Source organism: Vulpes lagopus, chromosome 19 (genome assembly GCF_018345385.1).
Source record: "Vulpes lagopus strain Blue_001 chromosome 19, ASM1834538v1, whole genome shotgun sequence".
Classification (NCBI taxonomy): domain Eukaryota; kingdom Metazoa; phylum Chordata; class Mammalia; order Carnivora; family Canidae; genus Vulpes; species Vulpes lagopus.
Genome location: NC_054842.1, coordinates 52,056,487 through 52,071,435, shown reverse-complemented (window position 1 = coordinate 52,071,435; position 14,949 = coordinate 52,056,487).

The window sequence follows — 14,949 nt, the reverse complement described above, 5'->3', positions numbered from 1 at the left end:
ATCCCTGGATTATTTTTGGATTAGGATCTAGGATTAAAGTGCTACAAGTCTGACAGATGTGGACAACAAAGCTTCTGCGAGCAGAGACGGGCGAAAGGAGCAGTTGCAAATGCTTCTAGAAAGACTTCATTCCACCCAATGAAAGATGGGGAAGGCAGATTTGAAGGAGAAACTTTGCTGACATGCTATTCCTAATGTCTATCTTGATGCAGTTTGTTGTGAGAGAGAATGCTGTGAGAATTTAAAGGAGATTCAACAAATATAAAACTGTATTCCTACAAATGATAGAAAAGATATTTAAAGATATTTTAGAAAAAATATTCTCGTTAACTCAAGGCAGACATGAATCAGTAAATCAAAGAGCACAATATGTTCCAGGAAAAAAATCAATACAGAACATTCATACTAAAAAATTACAGTGATTTTACCACAATTCAGAGATAAAGAGTCATATGGAGAATGAGGCTTAAAAAACAAAAGAGAAATATACAAAAGGCATCAAATAAGGGCTGACTAGAACATTGTGATAATTCTGTTAAATCCTTTGCTTCATTTTTGAGCTTGGAAGGTTAAATTGCTATCTAATAAAATAAAAGCCAATTTTAATAAAAATCCCGTTGGAAGGGGTAAAAATAATTTTAGTGTTCATTGGCAAAAATAAGTGTGGAAAAATAGGGAAGCATTCGAAAAGGACGTACGCAAAGGAAAATTTACCTTGGTGGATATTAAAATATAAAATTACAATACTAAAAACAGTGAGGTTCTGGTGCCAGGAGAGGTGGACAGGTGTCCCGTATAGACAAGGAATACCTGGCATTCCATCCCTACTCTTAACTGCTTAAAGATAACCGAGTCATCCTTTAAGTTTTAGCTCCAAGATCATCTGCCCTGGAAAGTATTCTTTTTCCCCTGCCCTTTCATTGCACCTTGTACACACATTCATTTTTACTTTAGTTGTCGGTCTAGATTGTAAGGTTCCTGAGGGAAGGAACCATACTTTTTAACTTGTAATACCGATGCATGTACCGTTGATACCTCAGCAATCCGGGCTGGAGCTGCACAGGTCTTCCTTTATGCAAATTTCTCAACACATACAGTACTGTACTGTAAGTGCAATTTTCTTCCTTATGATTTTCTTCATAACACTTGCTTATCTCTGGCTCACTTTATTGTAAGAATATTGCATACACTACCTGTAACATACGAAATATGTGATTGTTTATGTTATTGGTAAGGCTCCTGGTCCGCAGTAGACTGTCAATAGTTCAGTTTTGGGGCAAAGTTAGACGTGGATCGTTGACTGCATGGGGGTCAGTCATCCTAACGCCCGCGTGGTTCAAGAGTCAACTGTATTAGTGTAATGCCTGGCAAATGGTAGATGTCCAATATGCATGGGATGAGTGAAAGAAGACGTAGTAGATGCAAGAAAGTGATCTTGGGTTATGTGGACCTACCTAGAAGATGACGAGTGGAACTAATGCCTGTAAAGCTGCAATTTGACATGGATTTTAAAACCATGTGAAGGTTCCTGAAAGGGAAAAGATAATCAAATAATGGGTTTCCTGTGAAGTTCGCTGGATTGTCGGTTGGAAACCGCTCCATTTTCCCCTTCCCGTGTTCTCTCTTGAACTACAGGGGCTGGAGACCCCAAAACTACTTTTCCCGGGGTCAGGGCTGCAGGTTCCAGGTCAGAGTTCGGCAGGGAGAGGCGTGGGGTGGGAAGGCCAAGACCTGCAGGAGCCACTGCTGCTCCCGTGGGGGAAGGCCAGAGCCGTCATTGCCCCTATTAACACCACTTTGTTCTCTTATGAGAACCAACATTCCTATACTGTGTGGGGTCTTGTTCGGATGGTAACTTCGGGGTCCTGTCGGCCTCTAGGCTGCAGAAAGCTCAGGAGGTTTCCCTCTGGGACCTACGCACGTCGTTTGGGCAGGTGGCCTAAGCTCAGCAACCAGCAGTCGAGTTCATTCTTTGGACGTAGACCCCTGCGGGGTCACTGGGGGCCCAGAGCTCTGCCCGATTGCATTTCTTTGAGCGCAAGTGCCCCGTGGCCGCCTGGCCGTTCTTTTTGCCAAGCAGACCCTGCAGAGCTGCTGGCTGCTGCACGGTTCAGCTGTGTTATGCAGCCTTCTTTCAGGCCCCGTGAGCTTCTCCGCATCATCGCAGTAACACACGCGTCTGTTTGTTATCCAGAGACGGGCTCTTGCAAACACAGAACCTTGACATCTGCATAACCCGGGAATGGCACAACATGGGCATTTGGATTTTGTTTCTCGAACATTGAACGTTCTAGGAAAATACATCTTTAGGTCATTTTATCCATAGCAACATTCTTTCTTCCCATCCCATACTTATGATATTGGTAAACTGTTAACCAAGTTAGTGATCTTAATTAGATTTAAACCCAATAATCTAAATTTAATAAAATGTGGCATCACTGCTATTAGAAATGGCGAGGGATTTCGCAAACACAAGAGAATGCATTTTATCTTCACAATTAGTGGTCTCACTATTAGTGAGATCCCGATCCTGATAATTAATGTCTGCTAATGCCACAGGTGAATTATGAAGGACCCATTTCACACACAGGAATAAATGAATAATCCCACTATAAAGCCATTAAAAATGCACAGGCTGCAAAGAGTATAGGTTAATAAAGTGCCCAATAAATAAATTAACATACTGGCCATAAATTATTGTGTTCTGTCAACATCAAATTTGTTAACCATAGTACAGCAGAGAAGATTTTTAGATTGAATTAGTGCTGTGGCTGAATTAATAGGAGGGAAGAAGAGGGTGTGAGAAGGAACAGTGCTTCTGAATGAGGGAAGTTACCTCAGTGACTGAGAGCTGGTGCAGTTATGAAAAGTCAAGTGTATCAATCAGCCTGGGTTAAGTTGTGCTGCTGTAACAAAACCCCCAAACTCCAGTGACCCGAAACAATGAAAGTTAATTTCTCACATATATCATACGTCCGTTGCCAGTTGGCGAGATGCTCCTTGTCATGGACCCAGGATGACACGGCCGTCACCTGGGGTATTGCCAGTTGTCATAGCAGAGGTAAACATGGAATCCCCGTGGAATGATTCCAGGAATGAAGTGCACAACTCAGACGTGACATGGGTCATTTCTGTTCCCAAGTTGTTGGCTAGAACTAGTCCTTGGCTCAACCCAACACAAGGGGCTGGGAAGTACAACCCTCCCGTGTACTCAGAAGTTAGGTCAAAATATTTGATAGATGAATGACTATGGTTTAATTTGAAAGAAAATGGCAGATGGCTTAATCTGAAGTGACTTGGAAAGTTTCTGGTTGGAATTTAGTTGCTTCAAAAGGTTAGCTCCTGGCAACAAGGAGGGCAACTTAGAGTTTGTACGCAGTGGATAAAGTACAAGAAGACTCTTCTTACAATTTTTTCCTTTTTATAGTCTTTTTTAAAAAGGATTTTATTCACTTATTTGAGAGAGAGAGCAAGCACGAGTGGGTAGGGGCAGGCAGAGGGAGAGGGAGGGACAGACTCTCCACCGATGCAAGGGGGACCCCAGGACCCCAGGACCATGACCTGAGCTGAAGGCAGATGCTTCACTCACCGAGCCACCCGGGTGTCCCTTCCTTTCTATATTATTTTTTTTAATTAATTAATTTATTTATTCATGATAGACAGAGAGAGAGAGAGAGAGAGAGAGAGAGAGGCAGAGACACGGGCAGAGGGAGAAGCAGGCTCCATGCCGGGAGCCCAACGCGGGACTCAATCCTGGGACTCCGGGATCGCGCCCTGGGCCAAAGGCAGGCGCCAACTGCTGAGCCACCCAGGGATCCCCTCCTTTCTATATTCTAATCAACATTCAGGCCCCAACCTTTTTAACAAAAACATAACCCCTTTCCACACAGAAACTTAAAAGAGAAGTCCAATAGTGTTAGGCGGTAGAATTGAGCATTTTTATATTTTGGGGAATGGGGTAATAAGGAAACTGTAATATGAAGCTGAAACCCATTAGCAAATAAGTCCTTCTGTGTCTTCTTTAGGTTTCTGGTCACGTGGGTATTAATTTATATTTTTTTTCCCTACATCGAATGCTTTACACCGTTGAATAACAGTTTTATGTCAGGTGTCTGGTTTTATTTTTACCCACTCATGCCTCTGTTCATTCCCTTTTAATTTTATCTATTTTTACTCACAGGAAGGAAAATGTTGACAAACCCCGAGGCATTCTTCTGGTGACGAGGCTGTAGACGGTCTCTAGCAAGAAGCTACTTGAAAAGAGCTCTTGGTACCTTTCCTTGAAACGACGGCAACAGAAGGATTTGCTGGGTGATATTACATTTCCTCCTTGGTTCTTTGAATGCCAAGAGACCAGCTTGCTGGAGTTGTCGTTAAAGTTCATGAAAGGCGTGTTGCCGCGTGTTAGATGCCCAGTCCCAGGTAAGCATTAAGAAATATACTGGATTTTAACCTTAGAGGCTGTACACTTAAGAAAAAGATATGGGGTACGTTACAGACCAGGGCAATAAACAGAATAATTCATGACTCCCTGAGGGGGTTGGGCTTTTTTTTCCAGGGGGCAAGTGAACAGGAACAAAATGCCTCTCAAGCCCTTGAGGGAAGAATGTATTGTGCAGCTAATTCTCATGGGCACAACTACTACTTTATTCAATGGGAAATTGTATTTTTTCATTCGACATCTGTTTTATCACTCTTCTCTCCTTAATCATCTCTTTTTTCAACATTGCAGACCATTTAATCATATTCCAAGCATGGAAAAACAATTGCTGGCGATCAATGATTTGTATCCTCCCTGTCTTGATCGGCAGTGGGGAATTAATAAACTAGTTTACGGAGCATGAGGACATTGTTCCAACTGGTTACTGGGCGACGGGATAGTGTAGATGCATCACAATGCAGCTCAAAGTGAGATTTTGGGATTTTGAGACCCTTTTTTTAGTGTAGACAGGGAAAAATTTTAGCAGATTTGTTGAAAATGCTTCAGTCTTATCCTTCAGAGCAACGGGTGCAAATTGGGGCAGAATGATGGTCATACGTATGGTAGTGACTTAATATCTGCCCCGTGCTAGGTGCTCTGCCAAAATGCTGCTCCTCTGTTACGTTTATTTATTTATTTATTTATTTATTTATTTATTTATTTATTTATTTATTTATGAATACTTTGTTATTCTCAATTTACAGATGAGAAAACTGAGACTTTCAGGCATGAGGTAACTTGCCTAAGGTCACGTAGCTAGTGAATTTTCTGAGTTTTGAGTTCTGGCATTTATGACTGACTCTAAAACTGCTTTCTTTCCTATATTTCTCTTGTATTGCTCTGGAATTTCCAAAATACAATTTTGCGTGTGGATCTAGGTTTCTGAAACCAGACAGAATGATTAAGCCAACACTGTTAGGCCTTCTGTTCGTAAGTCACATGCTTCAGACTTTCAGCTGCTGACAGTGGAGAGTGTCTGGATCTGGGTCAGAAGGCAGGATTCTAGGGGCACTTAGCTGGCTCTGTTGGTTGAGTGTTTGACTCTTGGTTTTGGGTTTGGGTCATGGTCTCAGAGTCCTGGGACTGTGCCCAGCTCGAAGTCTGCCTGTCCTTCTCCCTCTGCAAATCTTCATGGCTCTCACATTCTCACGCTCTCATTCTCTTGCTCTCTCAAATTAATAGATAAAAAAAAATCTTAAAAAAAAAAGGAAGGCAGGATTCTAACACTTTCTCTACCCTCCATGGATTGGCTGGATGACCTAAACAAATCAACTTTTTTGGAGAGGACCTTTGGTGTTTTTACCTGAAAAATGACAGGAATGATCTTCATCTATCTCCCTTACAAGCAAATGAGGGAACGTTCATGAAAATGTTTGAGAAGAACACACACACACACACACACACATATATATGCATATATAATGGAGGCATTCAATTCACAAGTATTTATTTGTTGAGGTGCAGAAGTGGTGTCCAGCCAGAAATTTCAGAGTGATCCTCTATCCTAATTCAAAGCCAACCAACCAACAGCAAACCAGCAGACATGAGCAACTCCCTGCAGAGGAAGGAAGATGATGTTGAGCGGCTGGCCCTGATGCTCTGGCTCAGTCTACCCACCATTTTCTACTACTCAGACCAATTACAATCACCCAAATCTCATCTTCCAGTTTCAGTCTTCCCCTGTGGCATCATCTGCTATCTCAGGCCGTTTGGGCTCTGGGACTCTTATGTACACTTTGGGCTGTTGCTACCTCTAAGTGGGAAAGATGATCGGCACACTCCCTGCTATCTTTGCTGGTAGAAGATGGAACCTCCTGGAGTCTTCTAGACTTCCCAAATAACAGTGATGTTTAGCCCTTCGTGTGGTAAACAGACTTCTCTCAGAGGAGCTATGCCTCTCCTTTCGCATGGCACACCAGTTCCCCCCTCATCTGTTTCTTCTGGAGTCATCGTCTGCCGTTTCCCACCTCTGACTTTCTGCTCCAGAAACACTGCACCACCTTTGGTTCTGTCTGTGCCTTTGCTGCTTCCCTTGCCTGGAGACCCCCTTTCTTGGCTCGGCCCCTTTCTCCCCCTGGTGTGCTCCAGGTTACTCTTCTGGATTTAATTTCAGTATCACTTGTCCCAGGAAGTTGTTCTTGACTCCCTACTTCGTCCCCTGCTGCTCTCCAAGCACAAGTTTCCCTCATCTATCTCCACAGTGCATTGAAATGATCTCTTCATATTCTCTATCTTCCTAGGTCATATATTCCTTCAAAGAGGATAACGTCTTTCTCACCCTATGTCCTTGATGTATAAAAAGTGCTGAAAATGTTGGTCACGTTGAATTTCTTTATTTAATTTGATATATTGAAATTAGAAAAATCTTTTCTTAAGCAATAGTTTCGGGTGCCTCTATGTCCAGCCAGCCAAAAGATTTCTGTGAAAGCAGTTATTTTCAGTAATTTTTTTTTCCTCTCCAGGGTGCATGCCACCCCCACCTGCCGAAGACATGATTGTTATAAACCTCTTTCTGATTGGGAAAAGATGAAAGAAGACGATTTTGAAATTATTTAACTGAAAAATCCTATAAGCATAGAAATCTACCTGGATTTAGTCTGAAATGAGGCATATGCCTTGAGACTGAGAACACGGGACCTGGTGATGACTTGAATTTGTATATTAAGGGACAGAGGATGAGGAGCACAGATACTCGAAGACCTCAAGTAGTCTTCCTCCTGCGGGTCCCCGGGCGACGTCGATAGCGCGGGGCCCTTGGTCTGTCTGTGTTAGGACAGCCGTGTCTGGGCCGAACCCCTGTGTCTATGGATCTGTCCTATTTCCTTCTGACTACATCAACATCCCTTCCTCTGACACTTGGGTTCGGAAGTTCTCCTTTCGGTTTCCTGGGTTTAAGACCACACCTACATAGAAAAAACATATTAAAATGATTATTTGGGTGTAAGTAAGTCCCTAAGCCTCTTTTCATCAGTTAAAACGAAAGCGCTGGGTTGCAAGATGGGCCGGAATGAGCCAGCTAATTGCCTGGACTCTTCACCACGCTGCGAGCGGAAAGGACGGCCTAAAGTTTTTGCACTAAGACGTTCATCCCTCCTTCTTCTTGCTCTTTGATTTTTCTTCTTGTTCTGTGCTAAAGCTGCCTGCCTTCTCCCTTCTCCAAAACCGTATTTCACACTTGAATACACTTTCTTCTCTGCTTTTAAAATATTTGGTAATCAGATGATGATTTTATAGTCCTGATTTATGTTTTAGAAGTTACTTTTCCTAAGTATCCCAAATGAGATCTATTTGGCCCCTGCTGCAGACCAGATGCTGGTCAGGTCTGGCTGAGCTATTGATTTAATCCTGTACATTTTCATAATTGGTAGGAATCAGTTTTCCCTTTTATTCTAACATTACAGATTTGTAACAATATGTGAAACAGGCTTCATTCTTTCATGTATGGTATGGCCTTAATAAACATTTAGTAGTTTCCTGCAAGAGCATCACATACATTAGGATGCAGGCCTTTCATTTTGTTTTCTGTTTTTAGTAAACGAATTGGGTTAATAGGAGAGATTGTTAAAAAAAAAAAAAGCGGGGGAGGAGGGCATGGGGAACCAAGAATGTATATTTTCCTTATTGAGTCTTTTCATTCTTGGTATGCATCCGATTTTTTTCCCATCTTTGAAATTCTCTTTAAGATGGCATTCTCTTGGGAAGCTCATCATGAGCCTTATTAGGAATTTCCTAGGTTGAGGCAACCCCAACTTGTGTCTAATTTTAAAACAGATAGTTTCAACCTTCAAGTTTACTTGGACTGGCTAGACTTGGCAATGAGTTTGGAGATGGGCTTTTCTTATGGCAAATTCTCTCCTGGGTGGGTGTTAGAGCCATGAACTTGTAGAGAGAAGACCTAGATTGAATCTTTGCTCTACTACTCATTTGGGACATGAACTTGGACAAATACCCGAATGGTGTTGAACTTCAATTTTCTATCTGTAAAATGAAAATCATCATTTTTACCTCTGGCTTATTCTGCAGATTAAAATGAGGCTGAGGCAATTCATATATATGGCAGTCCCACACCCGGTGCTAATTTCATGGGCATTAAAAATATTAATTTCCCCCTATCTCATTTGTTTCCCTCACTGATACCGTGCCTCTCCTGCATGGGAACAGGTTGGCCCATCGCTTACCGTGCCTGCTGAATGAGAAAGGCATGATGCCACAGAAACATGATCATGTCTAGGAGGTAAAAAATCACACTTTGAAACGTGGGGTGCGTCTCTTCTCCACATTGCGAGACCTTAGAACCCCGGCCTGTGCATTGACCTGAAAGCTTACCCTGAAAAATCAGCTTGTCGTATGAGATTAATACAGATTTTTAGGATTGTAAAGCAGTCTCAAGGTGGTTTAGACAGAAGCCCTCATTTTTAGCTAAGGAAATTCAGGGCCATAGAAGTGAATGAGTTGCCCAAGGTTGGTTATATCAGCATTAGATAGTTTACATAGGAAATAATTTTTAAAATAACAGTGGGTGGTAGATAGAGCCTCTGTAAGACCAGGAGCAATTTCCATATTGCATCCTCTGAAGACCCAGCTGTTGCTACCTGGGGCCCAGGCATTACAGCTGACTGCTCGGGACCCCAGCACTGAGCCTGTCCTACTGCCTTGTCTGGAAGCTGGATGACTTCCTACCAGGCTCTATCCCCTGTCTGTATGAGTTTCACATGGAGATTTCTTTTTTCTTATCTCTATCTTGTCATTTGAAATATATCTCATTGGATCCAGAGTAACTAAAAGCCCCAAGCCTAGGCCATGGGCCTGGGCCTAGCACCAAGGGAGGCCAGGAGAATCAGTTTCTGGCTTCTGTCTTGGCAAGTGGTCCTCCTACGGTGGGAAATTCCCCAACTGGAAGCCATACTGGTCAGTTCAAGTGGGCATGAAATGTTCATCACATTAGAAGGTCCAGAACTGGGGCCAGGTGGCCATCTGGTGCTTCCTTTACTATTCCGAAGTGGTTCTTCATCAATATAGGGCCAACCCTGGTTTCAAATGTGACACTCACGTTTCGGTAAAAAATATTAAATGTGTCAGGGCTCTGCAGTCCTCCTCTGGGGGCATCACTGAATATCTGTGGAATCTCAGTAGAGAACATATTAATCTCCTCCAATTGTATGTGTCTTTCTAGGATATTAAAATGCAAATAGATTTAGATAAATGATCAATGTTGCATATGAAAATATGCTTGGGCTTTTCTGCAAGCTTGTCTATACAATAGCTTTCTCATAGCCCAATCTTTTGATTTGTGTAGGTCAGAGGTAGGATTTACTTGCACAGGTTGCCCGTCCTAAGGTGCCCTGCAGTTTTGGGAAATCAAGGAGAAAGGGAGGAGCCAATGACCTCTGAGCCATCAAATCTGATGTTGATCCAAGGTGGGTTACTAAATGCATAGTTTGGTAGCACTTAGAGGATGGAAACTGATCCCTAGGACCTGCGTGAATTTGCAAAGTGGGAACTTTGTGTGTTTAGACTTACCGGGAACGGCCTTGAGGTGCAGGTGAGATACAGGATACGTGTGTTATTTGTATTCTACTTCAGTTTCCATGGTGACTTTAGCTTGAGAGTGAATAAGGATAAAGAGAGAGAAAAGGGAATGTAGAGGAAGAGAGAGGCAAGTAGACACTCTGGAGTATTACTGGCCTCTCCTATTCATTTGGAATATGAGTATAAAAAACGTTAGTGCTGTGTTCTGGGTACAGATGGGAATTTCTTCATTCTGTAATCTTTGCATATTTCTTTTGTGCCAGGCATGAGAAACTACACATTTATTGATACCTTTCTGTGTACTGGGAACTATGCTGGTTCTTCATACCATTTTCTATTTAACCATCGCAATCTTCCCAGGTGAAAATCATTACACCTCTTCATAAGGCAGGTTGTACTTTTTTTCTAGATCACTAAATTATAGCAAATGGATTCTCAGGAAGGTTAATGATTTGCCCAAGTTAAATTGCAGAGCTGTCCTTGCTTTTTATTTCCTCCCCCCCCACCACCCCATGTCACACTATCTCTCATGAGTCCCACAGAAAGAAGCTTGTTTAAATGGGGACCGGGAGAAGGGGCCACATTGAAGATGACATTTAATCTGGATCTTGAAAAAAAAAAAAGTAAGAGGTCACCAAGGAAAACAAGAGGGGAAAACTACTTGGAGCACAGAGAACATGAGGCATGAAGCCAGGGCCTTATGGGTTAGGCTAAAGAGCTAAAGCTCTGCCCTGGGTAATGAGATTAATAAGCAGGCAAAGGATATGATCACATGTTTTAAGCTGATATTTTACCTAATAGCCAAATGAAAAAATTAGAATCCTATCTGGATCATGAATTAGAAATTCTGGAACTCTGATACAAAGTGATAGCCTGATATGCCATTGGCTGGGATGAGCTCTGCTACCTTGGCCAGAGGGGGAAGGCCACATTGTCGTGCTGCTGTTCGTCAGCCTCCGTCTGCTGCTTTTCAACACCTTCCCTGTGTGCAAGATAGAAGCCAAGGAACAGAACAGACTTAGTTCACTTGTGAACTAGTGATTATTAGTTAATACATTTTGTGAACATGGGCATAATAAAAAAAAAAATCTCCAAATACTTCATTTTCCCCGAGTTTGACATATTAACATCCCTAAAAATAACATGGGATCGTTAAGGGGGAAAATATGAACTCAGCCCGCTCCTGGCTCTTGGCCAGTACAACACTCGCATGAAGTGCGGGGAGACTGGCTTGCACCAGCTGGACTCTCTTGTCCAAGTCGGCCTGGCACTGACATTAGGCTCCTCTCATCACTCTTGGGAGCGAAGTCCGCATCCATGTCCGCCTCACGGTCTGGGTTAGGAGAAGGTGGATTTACTTTTAAAAGGTGTCAGCTTTTCACTGGCTTCTCAGGGCTTTGTGGCAATATTGCAAGATTCCTGGGCTAGCCGTAGACTCACAATACCTTGATTCCTCCTCTGTGGTTTGCTACTTCTTTTTCTCCCTTCGAAAAGTAGAAGAGATGGATACTTGGAAATAAAAATAAAAAGACTCATCAGAATACTTGAAATTGCCTTGACCATTCTGACCCCTGCTATGGTGCGTTTCTTTCACGTGGCTGTCTTGGACGTTATCTCTGAGAAGACACAATGACCAAGTCCCCAGCTCCTAGACCAGCCTCCCCCACAGGGTCCCCTCTCCCCTGGCTGGGCCCCTCTGCGTGCAGGCAGCAGCTGGTGCACGGCTGCATTTTCCCCTCCTGGGTCATGCCGTAGTAGAAAAAGGCAGGAACCTTCTTGTTCCACTGCGATGGCTCTTGGTTTCTCATCAGAAGGCTTGAAACTCAGACTTCTGAGAACGACGGGCTTCTGTAGAGACTTGCAGCAAAGTGTCTTCCTCAAGAGATAGTACGACCATACTAGTCTGGGTGAAGTATTTCAGTTGGGCCACTTGCCAGAAAATTCCGTGCCCAGTGGCAAGTGGTGAGAAGTCTTGGCTGGGAGTTAGGGAACTTTGGTCTAGGTCTAGCTTTGCTGTTCATTAACTCTGTGAAGCGGGTTGTTCTCACTTCTGGCCCTTATTTTTTTCCTTTATATTGACAATACTTAATGTATGTCTGAATCTTTATGTGAAAATGATTTGGGAACACTACAATAGTACCCCCTTATCCACGGTTTTGCTTTCCAGGGCTTCAGGTACTTATGGGCAACTGCGGTCCAGAAGCAGATGATCCTTCTTCTGATATAACATCAGAAGCTAAAATAAATAAATAAATAAATAAATAAATACAAACAAACAAAAAAACCATCAGAAGCTCCGTAGTGGCCTAACGTCCTATCACATTGCCTACACCACTGGCCTCACTTTAATTCATCATATCGGCATTCTGTCGTCTCACACCAGCATTAGAAGAAGGAGGATGAATGTAGCACAATAAGATATTTCAAGAAAAGGAGAGAGAGACACACACACACTTTTTATTACAGTATATTGTTATAATTGTTCTATTTTATCATTAGTTTTTGCTATTCATCTCTTACTGTGCCTAATTTATAAATTTTAAATGTAAATTATAAATTTTATAAATTTATAATTTAATATAATTTATAATTTATAAATTTATAATTTATAAATTTATTATTTAAGTATGTCTGTATAGGAAAAAACAATACACGTAGGGCTCAGTACTGATGTGCAACTTCAGGCATCCGCTGAAGTCTTGGAACATATCCCCTGTGGATTATGGGGGGGGGGGGCTACTGTATTTTATCTAATCCCTGTGAAGATATGTCTTATTGTGTTCATTTAATAGATGAAGAAACAAACTCTTCAGTCTTACCCAAGTTTATGAGAACCGTAAGAGGCCAGATTTAAAAAAAAAAAAACGGAAATTTTTAGTTTTTCCGTTATTCCATTCATTTACGCAAAATTATGTATTGAGTGCCTACTGTGTGTGTATATGAGGCTCTGAGGACAATACCGTGGTGCGTCAGGAGTAACTCCACTTCTCAGGAGCTTATCATTAGGAATCACACCAGATTGCCCTATAAAATGAGGAGGCGCATTAAATTAGGGTTTCACAAATTAGCCGGCTCAAAAAAGTCCTGTGGGGTGTGTGCAAACACATACAGATTCCAGGGTTCTGCCCTCGTCCTACTGAGTCAGACTCTCCGGGGGAAGGCGTCCCATAGTCTGTATATGTGACATGAGTCACCCGGTGACTCTTATGAACAGACCAGCTTGAGAAGCCCTGGACTAAATAAGCCCCAAGTTCTCTTCCTTCAGTGCAATGTTCCTCGTCCCCGTTTTCACGGAATCATCAAGGGGATCTTTGCAAATGGGATTGCCAGGACCCCATCTGTAGAGACTAGGATGAGACTCTTAACCCCACATTACCAGGCTGTGAACGTTGGAAGATACTTGGAAGTGTTGTGGCATCTAAGGTACACCTGATTCTTATTCTTTATTAGGATAAGTTTCTAACGCAGTGGGAACCAGCCTCTAAATGCTTCTTTTCGGTGTCTTTTGGCCTGTAGTAATCACTGCTTGATTTTATTTGATCAAGCTATTTAATCATTTAGCATCTGTCTAACCTAGCGTCACAGTAGTTGATCCCGAGGACCCTCAGCCTACTTCTGAATAGGTCTCCCTGCAGCGGGGATATGGCTATTTGGAAAAATGGGGTTGTGCCTTTCCTTCTTTCAAATCCAGAAGGAGTCTGCGAGAGAGTGGGGAATTTAATATTTCACTTTAGTGTGTTTTGAAGGTAATTTGTAAACCCAATTCCATCAATAAAATGGCCTGCTCCAGTGACTGCTGCTTCCACCTGTTGATATCTGATCTGCAAGCGACTCCCTGAGGTCACGGGGACCAACCTGCACCTGGCTCAGGGGCCAGGTGCTCCTGGAAGTGGCCTTTCTTGCGGGTAACACATTTGCTCTGGAATGTTAATCGCTTTTCACAGGGCTCAACATTTGGATCGCCTGGCCCCAGTCAGGTACCTGGAAGTCACACTACAGCCCCCTCAGGTTGGAACAGGAAGCAGGTCGGGAGCTTTGAGATGCTCTTGGGCTGTGGTTGACATGCGGCCTCTGACTGAGCACTGTTCCTCCAAGTCCCCCAAGGTTCTGGGGTCCCTCCTTCCCAGTTCTCTGGGAAATGAAGGAAACTGCCCATCTCCCTCTTTTCTTCCTGTTCATGTGTTCATGGGGAGGTCAAGCTGGATCCGATGTGACTTGTCCCCTTTTTTCTCTCCATTGACATTAAGGGCCATCAGGTTGTAAACCCATAATGACCGTGGTAACCATTGGTCCCAAGAGATTTAAAAAACCTTCAGCCTGGCAGGGAACTGAGGTAGCAACACTGACAAGCCCCCCGGTAGACTTATGTCACGCGAATGCTTATGGGTTGGTAAGCGAGGAGCCAGCACATGCTTTTCTAAGTTAAAGGTTGGGGTGCTGCAAACCTCGAAGCTCGTCAGATTAAGCAGCACTGGGCCAGCAAGCTTGTGTGGGCACCGGGCTCCAGCTGGTGGGCCCAGCCCCACGTTGGTGGAATGGGATCGCCCGGCTGGAGTTTCATCTGCGGGCTTGTGAGTGAAGGGTGCGAGGCCGATGCGGGGAGTAGGATGTCATTTCCTGGTTGGAGCCACCACAGGGGAGGCTCAAGCTTGCTGGCGGGGTTAAGTGGGGAGTGGATCCGAATTTAATACAAAGATTTGAAAAAAAGAAACCGCCGCCGCCGCCACGGCAGAAACTCACTCCGGGTCGTTAAGGAAGCCTCGTTCCCGTTTGTGAGATGAAGCCCTTGGCTGGTCCGGGCCGTCCCACCTCGTTTAAGGACACCGGTTCCCTCCCGTTCTTTCTTTTGTTCATACGTTTATTGAGTTTTAGATGCTGGGATTCAGCAGCGGACAGAGCAGCAAACCCTTGCTGTCGAGGGGGCAGGCAACCAACTGTTA